Source organism: Cherax quadricarinatus, chromosome 72 (assembly GCF_038502225.1).
Source record: "Cherax quadricarinatus isolate ZL_2023a chromosome 72, ASM3850222v1, whole genome shotgun sequence".
NCBI classification, from domain to species: domain Eukaryota; kingdom Metazoa; phylum Arthropoda; class Malacostraca; order Decapoda; family Parastacidae; genus Cherax; species Cherax quadricarinatus.
Genome location: NC_091363.1, coordinates 4031959 through 4041958, shown reverse-complemented (window position 1 = coordinate 4041958; position 10000 = coordinate 4031959). Strand labels below are relative to the sequence as shown.

Below are 10000 nucleotides of genomic sequence, written 5' to 3'. Positions count from 1 at the left end.
TGGAGCCACATTTGGGCCAAGATACATGGAGGGCTAAGATGATGGAGGTGGTACTGGAAAACTTCATGTACCAACACGTAAGGGACACTACAAGAGAGAGAGGAGAGGATGAGCCAGCAAGACTGGACTTAGTATTCACCTTGAGCAGTGCAGATATTGAGGACAACACATATGAAAGACCCCTTGGGGCCAGCGATCATGTGGTTTTGAGCTTCGAATACACAGTAGAGCTACAAGTGGAGGGGGAAGCAGGAAGGCCAGGACAAATGAAACCAAACTACAGGAAAGGGGGAGAGGCGGGAATGAAGAACTTCCTGAACGAGGTTCAGTGGGACAGAGAACTGGCAGGGAAGCCAGTTAATGAGATGATGGAATATGTAGCAACAATGTGCAAGGAGACTGAAGACAGGTTTGTACCCAAGGGAAACAGGAATAATGAAAAAGCCAGGATGAGCCCATGGTTCACCCAAAGGTGCTAGGAGGCAAAAACCAAGTGTGCTAGGGAATGGAAGAAATAGAGAAGGCAAAGGACCCAGGAGAATAAGGAGAGCAGTCGTAGAGCCAGAAACGAATATGCACAGATAAGAAGGGAGGCCCAACGACAATATGAAAACGACATAGCAGCGAAAGCCAAATCTGACCCGAAGCTATTATACAGCCACATCAGGAGGAAAACAACAGTCAAGGACCAGGTAATCAGGCTAAGGAAGGAAGGAGGAGAAACAACAAGAAATGATCATGAAGTATGTGAGGAACTCAACAAGAGATTCAAAGAAGTGTTCACAGAGGAGACACAAGGGGCTCCAGAGGGACGGAGAGGTGGGGCACACCACCATGTGCTGGACACGGTACACACAACCGAGGAAGAAGTGAAGAGACTTCTGAGTGAGCTAGATACCTCAAAGGCAATGGGGCCAGATAACATCTCCCCATGGGTATTGAGAGAGGGAGCAGAGGCGCTATGTGTACCCCTAACAACAATATTCAATACATCTATCTAAACAGGGAGATTGCCTGAGGCATGGAAGACAGCAAATGTAGTCCCAGTCTTTAAAAAAGGAGACAGACATGAAGCACTAAACTACAGACCAGTGTCACTAACATGTATAGTATGCAAAGTCATGGAGAAGATTGTCAGCAGAAGAGTGGTGGAACACCTAGAAAGGAATGATCTCATCAACAGCACCCAACATGGTTTCAGGGACTTGAAATCCTGTGTCACAAACCTACTGGAGTTCTATGACAAGGTGACAGCAGTAAGACAAGAGAGAGAGGGGTGGGTGGATTGCATTTTCCTGGACTGCAAGAAGGCATTTGACACAGTACCACACAAGAGATTAGTGCAAAAACTGGAGGACCAAGCAGGGATAACAGGGAAGGCACTACAATGGATCAGGGAATATTTGTGAGGAAGATAGCAGCAAGTAATGGTACGTGGCGAGGTGTCAGAGTGGGCACCTGTGACCAGCGGGGTCCCACAGGGGTCAGTCCTAGGACCAGTGCTGTTTCTGGTATTTGTGAACGACATGACAGAAGGAATAAACTCTGAGGTGTCACTGTTTGCAGATGACGTGAAGTTGATGAGAAGAATTCATTCGATCGAAGACCAGGCAGAACTACAAAGGGATCTGGACAGGCTGCAGACCTGGTCCAGCAATTGGTTCCTGGAGTTCAATCCCACCAAGTGCAAAGTCATGAAGATTGGGGAAGGGCAAAGAAGACCGCAGACACAGTACAGTCTAGGGGGCCAGAGACTAGAAACCTCACTCAAGGAAAAAGATCTTGGGGTGAGTATAACACCAGGCACATCTCCTGAAGCGCACATCAACCAAATAACTAATGCAGCATATGGGCGCCTGGCAAACCTCAGAACAGCATTCCGACACCTTAAAAAGGAATCGTTCAGGACCCTGTACACCGTGTACGTTAGGCCCATATTGGAGTATGCGGCACCAGTTTGAACCCACACCTAGCCAAGCATGTAAAGAAACTAGAGAAAGTGCAAAGGTTTGCAACAAGACTAGTCCCAGAGCTAAGAGGTATGTCCTACGAGGAGAGGTTAAGGGAAATCAACCTGACGACACTGGAGGACAGGAGAGATAGGGGGGACATGATAACGACTTACAAAATACTGAGAGGAATTGACAAGGTGGACAAAGACAGGATGTTCCAGAGATGGGACACAGCAACAAGGGGACACAGTTGGGGGCTGAAGACACAGATGAATCACAGGGATGTTAGGAAGTATTTCTTCAGCCACAGAGTAGTCAGGAAGTGGAATAGTTTGGGAAGAGGTGTAGTGGAGGCAGGATCCATACATAGCTTTAAGCAGAGGTACGATAAAGCTCATGGTTCAGGGAGAGTGACCTAGTGGCGACCAGTGAAGAGGCGGGGTCAGGAGCTTGGAATCGACCCCCACAACCTCAACTAGGTGAGTACAACTAGGTGAGTACACACACACTCTCACACACACACACACACACACACACACACACACACACACACACACACACACACACACACACACACACACACACACACACACACACACACACTCCACGGGAAGGAACTAAAACACATCAGAGGATGCAATGGGAGTCACAGTGGGAGGTGGAAAGGGAGAGATCCGTGTTTGTCTATGGGCTAGACGAAGCTAAAGGGGAAACTTATGATGAAAGAAAGCAGGAGGAGAAAAAAGCGATTGAAGATATCATGAAGGTGATAGGCGAGGGGGACATGACCCAGGTGGCAAATTTTCGGAGAATTGGGTGGTTCACAAAGAAAAGGAATCGGCCTCTCAAAGTAATTTTCAAGGCAGAATCAACCCGAACCAGGATCCTGCAGGAGAAAGCATGGCTGAGAGGCAAGCAGGAGTTCCGGTGTGTGTACCTCGACAGAACACAGGACGAAAGGAAGACAATGAAAGAGAGAGTTCAAAAACGAAAGGAGAAATGGGAGGAAATGAAAAAGGAGGGAGAGCAGAATAACCCAGGATCAAATGGAAGGACAAGCGCACCCCCCCAGAAACACCTGCAGAAGGACTCCAGCCACGACACCCCCAAGGCAACTGAACAATCCAAACCAACCATCACACACCGATCCCTCTGTTTCCACCCCCGCACCACAGTTACAGTATTAGAACAGAAGTTGAAGGTTTGGTACACAAATGCAGATGGATTAACGAATAAACATGAGGAATGGCAAGAAAGAATCGATGAGAAGTCCCCAGACATCATAGCAGTTACAGAAACAAAACTCACAGAGACAATAACAGATGCAATCTTCCCACCAGGATACCAGATCATGAGGAAAGATAGAAGGGGCAGGGGGGGAGGTGGGGTTGCTCTGCTCGTAAAAAAAACAGATGGAAATTCGAGATAAGGGAAGGCATAGATGAGACAGGAGAAAGAGACTACATAGCAGGTACACTTCAGTCTGGGGAACACAAAGTGGTCATTGCAGTGATGCATAATCCACCACAGAACTGCAGGAGGCCAAGAGAGGAATATGAAGAGAGCAACAGAGCAATGGTGAACACACTTGCTGAGGTGGCAAGAAGAGCTCACTCCAGCAGAGCAAAGTTGCTGGTTATGGGGGATTTCAACCACAGGGAGATTGACTGGGAAAACCTGGAGCCACATGGGGGTCCCAAAACATGGAGAGCCAGGATGTTGGACGTGGTGCTGGAAAACCTCATGCACCAACATGTTAAGGACACAACCAGAGTGAGAGGGGAGGATGAACCAGCAAGATTGGACCTTGTGTTCACCCTGGGCAGCTCAGACATTGAGGACATCAAGTATGAGAGTCCCCTAGGAGCTAGCGACCACGTGGTTCTGTGCTTTGAATACATAGGAGAGCTGCAAGTGGAGAGAATAACAGGAGTTGAATGGGAAAAGCCTGACTATAAAAGAGGGGACTACATAGGGTTGAAGAACTTCCTGCAGGAGGTCCAGTGGGACAGGGAACTGGCAGGAAAGCCAGTAAATGAAATGATGGAATATGTAACAACAAAATGCAAGGAGGCAGTGGAAAGGTTTATTCCCAAGGGCAACAGTAACAACGGGAAGACCAGAACGAGCCCCTGGTTCACCCGACGGTGTAAGGAGGCAAAAACAAAGTGCAATAGAGAATGGAAAAAGTACATAAGGCAGAGAACACACGAAAATGAATGAGTACGCACAGGTAAGGAGGGAGGCCCAGCGACAGTATGAAAATGACATAGCATCGAGAATCAAGACTGACTCGAAACTGTTGTATAGCCACATCAGGAGGAAGACAACAGTCAAAGACCAGGTGATCAGATTAAGGACAGAAGGTGGAGAACTCACAAGAAATGATCAGGAGGTATGTGAGGAGCTGAACAGGAGATTTAAGGAAGTTTTTACAGTAGAGACAGGAAGGGCTGTGGGAAGACAGCACAGAAGGGAACATCAAGAGGGAATATACCAACAAGTGTTGGATGACATACGAACAACTGAGGAGGAGGTGAAGAAGCTCTTAAGTGACCTTGACACCTCAAAGGCGATGGGACCGGACAACATCTCCCCATGGGTCCTTAGAGAAGGAGCAGAGATGCCGTGCATGCCTCTAACCACAATCTTCAACACATCCCTTGAAACTGGGCAACTACCTGAGAAATGGAAGACAGTTAATGTAGTCCCCATATTTAAGAAAGGAAACAGAAACGAGGCACTAAACTACAGACCTGTGTCTCTGACATGTATTGTGTGCAAAGTCATGGAGAAGATTATAAGGAGGAGAGTGGTCGAACACCTGGAAAGGAACAAGATTATAAATGAAAACCAGCATGGGTTCATGGAAGGCAAATCTTGTATCGCAAACCTCCTGGAGTTTTATGACAAGGTAACAGAAGTAAGACACGAGAGAGAGGGGTGGGTAGATTGCGTTTTCCTAGACTGCAGGAAGGCTTTTAACACAGTTCCCCACAAGAGATTAGTGCAGAAGCTGGAGGATCAGGCGCATGTAAAAGGGAGGGCACTGCAATGGATAAGGGAATACCTGACAGGGAGGCAGCAACGAGTCATTGTACGTGAAGAGGTATCGCAGTGGGCGCCTGTTACGAGCGGGGTCCCACAGGGGTCAGTTCTAGGACCAGTGCTATTTTTGATATATGTGAACGACATGATGGAAGGAATAGACTCTGAAGTGTCCCTGTTTGCAGATGACGTGAAGTTGATGAGAAGAATTAAATCGGACGAGGATGAGGCAGGACTGCAAAGAGACCTGGACAGGCTGGACATGTGGTCCAGTAACTGGCTTCTCGAATTTATTCCAGCCAAATGCAAAGTCATGAAAATTGGGGAGGGGCAAAGAAGACCACAGACAGAGTATAGGCTAGGTGGACAAACACTACAGACCTCACTCAGGCAGAAAGACCTTGGGGTGACCATAACACCGAGCACGTCACCGGAGGCACACATCAACCAAATAACTGCTGCAGCATACGGGCGCCTGGCAAACCTGAGAATAGCGTTCCGATACCTTAATAAGGAATCGTTCAAGACACTGTACACTGTGTATGTTAGGCCCATACTGGAGTATGCAGCACCAGTCTGGAACCCACACCTGGTCAAGCACGTCAAGAAGTTAGAGAAAGTACAAAAGTTTGCAACAAGGCTAGTCCCAGAGCTCAAGGGAATGTCGTACGAGGAAAAGTTAAGGGAAATCGGACTGTCGACACTGGAGGACAGAAGGGTCAGGGGAGATATGATAACGACATACAAGATACTGCGGGGAATAGACAAGGTGGACAGAGATAGGATGTTCCAGAGAGGGGACACAGGGACAAGGGGTCACAACTGGAAGCTGAAGACTCAGACGAGTCACAGGGACGTTAGGAAGTATTTCTTCAGTCATAGAGTTGTCAGCAAGTGGAATAGCCTAGCAAGTGAAGTAGTGGAGGCAGGAACCATACATAGTTTCAAGAAGAGGTATGACAAAGCTCAGGAAGCAGAGAGAGAGAGGACCCAGTAGCGATCAGTGAAGAGGCGGGGCCAGGAGCTGAGTCTCGACCCCTGCAACCACAATTAGGTGAGTACAATTAGGTGAGTACACTGCCTGTGTAAGGAGTATACAGACAATGAATATTCCTCTGACAGTGTGTATATATATTTGTGTATATACATGCATGTACATAAGTGTATAAGCATATGTATAAAGTACATTTTCAATCAGTTTGATAAATTAAGATTAACGAAATCGTAATAACGCGACTGGAAAGAAATGGCAGAACCCCCTTATAGTGTACAGAAATACTACACTGGTGGTAAGAGCTGAGAGTCAGCTGATCCAGTGGTCAGCACACTGGCCAGTGAGTCTCAGTACTCTCCTGCCGTGAGTTCGAGCCTTAGATGGGCCAAGTGAAGCCTTTATGTGGGACTTCTACTGAGGAATGTGCAGGAAAGCAGGGGATCGAACCGAGATTCTGTGAGTAGTGAGACCAAGTGAGAGAAGTGACTACTTTCCACTCACGTTTTGCGTTCCCTTATATATATATATATATATATATATATATATATATATATATATATATATATATATATATATATACATATACATATATATATATATATATATATATATATATATATACATAAGACATTCGTGTCGTATGAGGCGACTAAAATGCCGGGAGCAATGGGCTAGTAACCCCTTCTCCTGTAGACATTTACTAAAAAAGAGAAGAAGAAAAACTTTATAAAACTGGGATGCTTAAATGTGCGTGGATGTAGTGCGGATGACAAGAAACAGATGATTGCGGATGTTATGAATGAAAAGAAGTTGGATGTCCTGGCCCTAAGCGAAACAAAGCTGAAGGGGGTAGGGGAGTTTCGGTGGGGGGAAATAAATGGGATTAAATCTGGAGTATCTGAGAGAGTTAGAGCAAAGGAAGGGGTAGCAGTAATGTTGAAGGATCAGTTATGGAAGGAGAAAAGAGAATATGAATGTGTAAATTCAAGAATTATGTGGATTAAAGTAAAGGTTGGATGCGAGAAGTGGGTCATAATAAGCGTGTATGCACCTGGAGAAGAGAGCAATGCAGAGAGAGAGAGATTTTGGGAGATGTTAAGTGAATGTATAGGAGCCTTTGAACCAAGTGAGAGAGTAATTGTGGTAGGGGACCTGAATGCTAAAGTAGGAGAAACTTTTAGAGAGGGTGTGGTAGGTAAGTTTGGGGTGCCAGGTGTAAATGATAATGGGAGCCCTTTGATTGAACTTTGTACAGAAAGGGGTTTAGTTATAGGTAATACATATTTTAAGAAAAAGAGGATAAATAAGTATACAAGATATGATGTTGGGCAAAATGACAGTAGTTTGTTGGATTATGTATTGGTAGATAAAAGACTGTTGAGTAAACTTCAGGATGTACATGTTTATAGAGGGGCCACAGATATATCAGATCACTTTCTAGTTGTAGCTACACTGAGAGTAAAAGGTAGATGGGATACAAGGAGAATAGAAGCATCAGGGAAGAGAGAGGTGAAGGTTTATAAACTAAAAGAGGAGGCAGTTAGGGTAAGATATAAACAGCTATTGGAGGATAGATGGGCTAATGAGAGCATAGGCAATGGGGTCGAAGAGGTATGGGTTAGGTTTAAAAATGTACTGTTAGAGTGTTCAGCAGAAGTTTGTGGTTGCACGAAAGTGGGTGCGGGAGGGAAGAGGAGCGACTGGTGGAATGATAATGTAAAGAGAGTAGTAAGGGAGAAAAAGTTAGCATATAAGAAGTTTTTACAAAGTAGAAGTGATGCAAGGAGGGAAGAGTATATGGAGAAAAAGAGAGAGGTTAAGAGAGTTGTGAAGCAATGTAAAAAGAGAGCAAATGAGAGAGTGGGTGAGATGTTATCAACAAATTTTGTTGAAAATAAGAAAAAGTTTTGGAGTGAGATTAACAAGTTAAGGAAGCCTAGAGAACAAATGGATTTGTCAGTTAAAAATAGGAGAGGAGAGTTATTAAATGGAGAGTTAGAGGTATTGGGAAGATGGAGGGAATATTTTGAGGAATTGTTAAATGTTGATGAAGATAGGGAAGCTGTGATTTCGTGTATAGGGCAAGGAGGAATAACATCTTGTAGCAGTGAGGAAGAGCTAGTTGTGAGTGTGGGGGAAGTTCGTGAGGCAGTAAGTAAAATGAAAGGGGGTAAGGCAGCCGGGATTGATGGGATAAAGATAGAAATGTTAAGAGCAGGTGGGGATATAGTTTTGGAGTGGTTGATGCAATTATTTAATAAATGTATGGAAGAGGGTAAGGTACCTAGGGATTGGCAGAGAGCATGCATAGTTCCTTTGTATAAAGGCAAAGGGGACAAAAGAGAGTGCAAAAATTATAGGGGGATAAGTCTGTTGAGTATACCTGGTAAAGTGTATGGTAGAGTTATTATTGAAAGAATTAAGAGTAAGACGGAGAATATGATAGCAGATGAACAAGGAGGCTTTAGGAAAGGTAGGGGATGTGTGGACTAGGTGTTTACAGTGAAACATATAAGTGAACAGTATTTAGATAAGGCTAAAGAGGTCTTTGTGGCATTTATGGATTTGGAAAAGGCGTATGACAGGGTGGATAGGGGGGCAATGTGGCAGATGTTGCAGGTGTATGGTGTAGGAGGTAGGTTACTGAAAGCAGTGAAGAGTTTTTACGAGGATAGTGAGGCTCAAGTTAGAGTATGTAGGAAAGAGGGAAATTATTTCCCAGTAAAAGTAGGCCTTAGACAAGGATGTGTGATGTCACCGTGGTTGTTTAATATATTTATAGATGGGGTTGTAAGAGAAGTAAATGCGAGGGTCTTGGCAAGAGGCGTGGAGTTAAAAGATAAAGAATCACACATAAAGTGGGAGTTGTCACAGTTGCTCTTTGCTGATGACACCGTGCTCTTGGGAGATTCTGAAGAGAAGTTGCAGAGATTGGTGGATGAATTTGGTAGGGTGTGCAAAAGAAGAAAATTAAAAGTGAATACAGGAAATTGTAAGGTTATGAGGATAACAAAAAGATTAGGTGAAGATTGGATATCAGATTGGAGGGAGAGAGTATGGAGGAGGTGAATGTATTCAGATATTTGGGAGTGGACGTGTCAGCGGATGGGTCTATGAAAGATGAGGTGAATCATAGAATTGATGAGGGGAAAAGGGTGAGTGGTGCACTTAGGAGTCTGTGGAGACAAAGAACTTTGTCCTTTGAGGCAAAGAGGGGAATGTATGAGAGTATAGTTTTACCAATGCTCTTATATGGGTGTGAAGCATGGGTGATGAATGTTGCAGCGAGGAGAAGGCTGGAGGCAGTGGAGATGTCATGTCTGAGGGCAATGTGTGGTGTGAATATAATGCAGAGAATTCGTAGTTTGGAAGTTAGGAGGAGGTGCTTGATTACCAAAACTGTTGTCCAGAGGGCTGAGGAAGGGTTGTTGAGGTGGTTCGGACATGTAGAGAGAATGGAGCGAAACAGAGTGACTTCAAGAGTGTATCAGTCTGTAGTGGAAGGAAGGCGGGGTAGGGGTCGGCCTAGGAAAGGTTGGAGGGAGGGGGTAAAGGAGGTTTTGTGTGCGAGGGGTTTGGACTTCCAGCAGGCATGCGTGAGCGTGTTTGATAGGAGTGAATGGAGACAAATGGTTTTTAATACTTGACGTGCTGTTGGAGTGTGAGCAAAGTAACATTTATGAAGGGGTTCAGGGAAACCGGCAGGCCGGACTTGAGTCCTGGAGATGAGAAGTACAGTGCCTACACTCTGAAGGAGGGGTGTTAATGTTGCAGTTTAAAAACTGTAGTGTAAAGTACCCTTCTGGCAAGACAGTGATGGAGTGAATGATGGTGAAAGTTTTTCTTTTTCGGGCCACCCTGCCTTGGTGGGAATCGGCCAGTGTGATAATAAATAAAATATATATATATATATATATATATATATATATATATATATATATATATATATATATATATATATATATATATATATATATATATATATATATATATATATATATATATA

At 44.7% G+C, this 10000-nt stretch overlaps 1 protein-coding gene across 1 annotated transcript in view; it reads right to left on the bottom strand.

Moving 5' to 3' along the window:
- LOC128701466 (probable G-protein coupled receptor B0563.6) overlaps positions 1-10000 on the bottom strand; it is a 318000-nt gene that overhangs the window by 168258 nt on the left and 139742 nt on the right. The window lies entirely within an intron of this gene.